This window comes from Hordeum vulgare, chromosome 7H, assembly GCF_904849725.1.
Source record: "Hordeum vulgare subsp. vulgare chromosome 7H, MorexV3_pseudomolecules_assembly, whole genome shotgun sequence".
NCBI classification, from domain to species: Eukaryota; Viridiplantae; Streptophyta; class Magnoliopsida; order Poales; family Poaceae; genus Hordeum; species Hordeum vulgare.
In genome coordinates this window covers 360,533,628-360,539,098 of record NC_058524.1, presented here as the reverse complement: position 1 = coordinate 360,539,098, position 5,471 = coordinate 360,533,628, and the positions used below count along the sequence as shown (strand labels likewise).

The window sequence follows — 5,471 nt, the reverse complement described above, 5'->3', positions numbered from 1 at the left end:
CCTAGAAATGATTTTTGGAAAAAATAAAGAACAAACTATAAGGCACCTGCAGTCAAATTTGACCCGGATCCTACTAAATCAAGGGAAACTTGTCTTTTTCACAAGAGGTGACTCAAATATTTTGACAGCCAACCATTTGATCAATTGTACAATATGACCTAATATTTTAGAAAAATTATTCGGTCTAATTTTGCTACAAATATATGGTAGGTCATTCACAAAAAACTCATTTTGGACGGTCGAAAAATAGAAAATGAATTTTTCATACAAGTAAAATGAAAAGTTCCTGAAGCAACATTGTTTGTCATTCCAATATGCACCCTTGTGCACAATATTAGATCATTTTAACAAACTATGCCATGAATGTGGCCATAAGATTGATCATTTGGCTTGAAAGCCACTAATCTTCACACATGATAGCTCATTTATGAGAACACGATTTAAAAATAATTAACGTATTACAAATTTGTTATTGTTCCTGGAATTTTTTTGGTGTTATGTGATTAAATGTATAATTTCGTATCAAGAAATGATTTTTGCAAAAAATAAAAAGCAATCTACGATGCAGCCGAATTTCAAATTTAACCGGTTCCTAGTGAATGAGGGAAAACATGTCTTTTTTACAAGAAGTGACTCAAAGATTTTGACACCCAACCATTTTGTCAATTGTACGTTAAATATAATATAATATTTTAGAAAAATGATCCGGTTCAATTTTTCAACAAATATATGGTAGATCCTTAAAAAAAACTCATTTTAGACACTCAAAAAATAAAAAATGAACTAGTTTGAGTGTCACATATTTTCAACCAATCAGAAGGGAGAAACCACCCTCCCAGGGATCATCCCACTGTAGCCGATCTAAGCCGTTCACGCCCACCGATCTAACGTCTCTCATTAACCCTCCTCCGTGACCTAATCCAAAGAGCGCAGCCTCCTTCTCCACCGCGAGCCCTCTCTCTCTCCATTCTCTCCAGATCCGATCGAGGCACCACCCCCACCCACCGTCGAGGCCCTCATCCTTCCGTCGCTGCCCTGCGAAGACGGTGGCTGGATCGACGTGTGCCAACACTGGATCCGCACGGGCGCCTGATGTGGAGCCGTTCCGGAGCAGCGGAGCGGAGCACTGGATCTACAGGGAGCCTCATCTGGATCCGCTGGGCCACACCGACATGGACGTGAAGATCTCCGAGACGGCGGCACTCCGGTACCAATCCCCGATACCTTACTCTCTTTCTTTGACGGCACACCGCAGCGCACCGCACGAGGTTTGATCTCGTTCTCTTCGTCGAGCTTTCTGCAGCAGCCAAGATCAAGATGAAGTCGAGCAGCGGCGGCTATGTCGTGGGAGTTCCGGTGACCTCTGAGGCGTACGGGATAGAGGAGAAGGCGTCGTCGGCCAGGGACGGCCAGTCGTTCAGGAAGGGCGACGGCGACCACCTTGCCGTTTCTTTGACGCATCCGAGCCTCTACACGTCTTTCGGCTACAAGCACAGTAAGTGCCGATCATGCCTGCCTGCCTGCATGGTCATACTATTGTGCCATCAGACTTCAGATGCATATACATGCACATGCATGCAAATTAAGCAAGTATAGCGAGGCCTATGCTAATTAGATTGTGTGTTGATTCTGCAGGCAGCAAGGGTCAGGTTGTCCACTGGGTGAGCAAGCTGAGCAGAAGGGCGCAAGGCTTCCGTGAGCATGGTGAGTACTAAGACGTACGCACTCGATCGTGCATATATGTTTCTTCTGTAATTCAACGGCTGTTAAATGTTGATACATGAAGAAAGGTGCTTGTGTTCTTACCAATATTGTTCATCTTATTATTATTGTGCAGTGATCTTGGGTCCCAAGATATCGGAGACCGTGAAGGGGAAGCTGAGCCTGGGGGCCAAGATCCTGTAGGCCGGCGGGATCGAGCGCGTGTTCCGGAAGGCGTTCACGGCGGACAAAGGCGAGCGGCTGGTGAAGGCGCTGCAGTGCTACCTCTACACCACCGGCGGGCCCATCGCCAACAGCAACAAGGGCGACGTGCTTCCGCCTCACAAGTCAGATGCCATCTCTAACAGCAAGAAGGGCGGCGTGCTTCAGCCTCACAAGGTGAGCTTGCTTGTACTTCCCCTCTTCTCAGTTTGGCTGCTTGCTATGGTAGGATTTCTGCCATTCTGGTTAGAAATTATTGTCGAAAATGTGATCTGGATCCCTTATCGTCATTGGTGTGCTGTGCAAATCGTCTCTTATATGCCTTCATTTATGCCACTTTAGTAGGATAATCTATCAATTAGTGATCGTGCAATGCTAATTGCTGAAAATGGATGTTGTGGTCCTAATCAATAACAAAACACATCTACTGTTCTTTTTTGGGAATAAAATTTCGTTAGGTGTGTTACTAGATCAGTCATGGACTGAATAATTTAGTGAAATTCAGCTAAGATAATGCAGTCAAATTCAACTACAGCTTCATGCATATGATGTTAAGTAGGAGGATAATGGTTGATTGATTATTAAAATACAGCAGGTTGGTAAATCCATGGGCAGAGCAAGTTGTATGATGGTTCATTTATATTTATCCCGGGTTTTCATGTGCTACCAGCACCAGAGCTGTGCCACTCTTCCATCCTTTCTACCAACATCGTTGTTGTTCCACTCAACCAACAGGTAGCTCACCACTAGCGGTTGGTGATGCTCACCGCCTCCACCCTATCTCAAGTAGAAGAGGAGCGACTCTGTCCTCTGCTTCCTACCCCGACGAGTGCCACTCTCCTCTTTTTAATTTTCCAAACTACACGTATTGTCATTCTTCAGTCAATAAAAATGAGCGCCAGCTACTTCCATTATTCAGTCAACAACTGTGATTGTAAGCAAGCTCTTCATTGTCAATAACTGTAGTTGTAAGAAAGTTTTCATTTCTTTTGTTAATAATTATATTGTCTTATTGAACAAACTCCAACTACTACTAGTGTCTCGTAGCGATAAAATTTAGTCATTTTTCGAGTTTATTATAGAACAAACTGCAGCTACTGTCTACTAGTGTCTAGTGGTGATAAAATTCAGTCATTTATTATTGAACAAATTACAGCTACAAAATAAGTTGTCGTTTTCTGTCATGTGCAGATTACATAATAAGAATCATCAATCATGCACAGAATATCACTTGTCATTTTATTTGTGGACTAAGACTGATATATTTATATATGTACTGCAGCATATCTACTATCTCAGTTTATTTGTGGACTCATATAATTATGTAGTTATGTACTGCTATTCTGCCTATTGTTGGTTGTTATGTAAATGAGTAAATCTATGCATTGTTATCCTATTTGAAAATGCCCAAACAAGATATGTGTAGTTAAAGTGTTGTCCAATTTTTACTTGTTGTGTCATATTGTAGTATCTAATTATGATGTGTTAAAGGCTTAAAGCGCATACTTGTTGATTGTTTGTTATTGAGATGACATAGAACTGAGCTCCAAGTTTCTTACACTAATGCAGAAAAATAAAAGCTAGATGTAGGTGCTTCTGTTATGAGAATGTTATATGCATAGTTTCCTGTTAAATCTGAAGTTTTACAAGAAATTTTCATTGTTATGAGAATTTAATATTCACGATTTCACTTGATTATGTTTCTAACTTCTCATAATTTATTATTTGCAGATGTTGGCCTTCATTTTTTAAAAGTTTGGTGTACAAGAGCTGCTTTAGGTAGAATAATTCTGAAGAAAACCCACTCCCACCAATGCATTTTAGCTCATTGGAGCTAGTTATGTGTATATTTAGTTGCATTTTTTGGTTGAATACCAGATTTGTATGATGTATGATTGTAATGTACTTTGGTTGATTTTATTATGAAATATTATGCATTATTGGCTCTTTTTAAATCAAGTTATCTAATTGCATAAATATAGAATTGGCGTGGGGCACCCAAACAACAATTCTGGTAATTATTCCCATTTGACTAGCGGGTCTTACTTTAAAATGGGAAAGAAACAGGAAAAAGGCTAAGGCCCAAAACAATATGGCTTGTAAAAGGCTGCAGCCCAAAAAAATAAAATGTTGTTGGGCTTGGCCCATGTAGATGACCAAAATTGTAAGGAAAAAAATATATAAATAGGCTAAATTACAGAGCTCGGCCCATATAGACACCGAATTGGACCGGGTTGATTCTAATCGACGACCTTTTCATTTGGTCGCAATTTTGCCACGTCAGCTTGCCATGTCAGATTCCACGTGGTTTGGGCAGATTGCCAGCGATCAAAAAATTGGACGTAGAATCAATGACCTTTTATTTTGGTCGTTATAGTTCATTAGAGAACCGGTTTTTGGTCGTAAAAAGGTCGCAAATGGAAACCAACGACAATTTGATGACAAATATTGAAGGTCGTAAGTTAGCATATTTCTTGTAGTGAGTGAACTCTTTGTCCCCCATGAAGGATTTACATATGATTCAACTATGTTAGTATTGTTGAGAGAACTTGCACTAGTGAAAGTATGGACCTTAGGCCTTGTTTCCAAGCATTTATACAATGTTTTGCTCGTTGTTTACTATTTGTTACCTTGCTTTTTTTTATATATATTTTCCGATTAAAAAACATATATCTACCATCCATATTACACGTGTATCACCATCTCTTCGTCGAACTAGTGCACCTATACAATTTACCATTGTATTGGGTGTGTTCGGGACACAAGAGACTCTTTGTTATTTGATTACACGGTTGCTTGAGAGAGGCCATCTTCATCCCACGCCACCCACGGATTGATAAACCTTAGGCCATCCACTTGAGGGAAATTTGCTACTCTCCTACAAAACTCTGCGCTTGGAGGCCCAACACTAGTCTACAAGAAGAAGGTTGTGTAGTAGACATCAAACTCTTTTCTGGCACCGTTGTCGGGGAGGTTAGGTAAGCGACACTCACATCCCGTTAATGAAGCTCTTTTCTGGCGTCGTTGCGAGGGAGGTGAGTGCTTGAAGGTATATCTTTATATCTTGCAATTAAATCTTTTAGTTTCTTGTTTTCACTAGTTTGGTTTCATAAAAGAAAACTGCAAAAAATGGAATTGAGGTTGCCTCATATGCTTCATCTTTTCAATGTCTTTCACGAAAATGGTGTAAAGGAAAATTGTGCTCGAGTGTTAGAAGAAGTTATTAAAATGTTTGGCACTAAATCTTTGAGTGATGATCATTATAGCAATATTGTTAGTACGAATTCTCTGAATATTCATGATGCTAATGATATGCAAAGCCACAAGCTTGGGAATGCTATGCTTGATGAATATGATATTTTTAGTCCCCCAAGTTTTGATGAGCAAAACTATTATGATGATAGCATGGCTCCTTTGTATGATGATTATTGCGATGACATGTATGTTATTAAGAGTGTTAGTAACCATGAAACTTGTTATCATGATTTTAATATTCAAAGTGGTTATGTCAATCAAGTACCTCATGATAGTTATTTTGTTGAGTTTGC

At 39.9% G+C, this 5,471-nt stretch overlaps 1 pseudogene; it reads left to right on the top strand.

Moving 5' to 3' along the window:
* Nucleotides 1-926: 926 nt before the first annotated feature.
* LOC123410784 lies at nt 927-3,863 on the top strand (annotated as a pseudogene).
* The last annotated feature ends 1,608 nt before the right edge of the window (nt 3,864-5,471 follow it).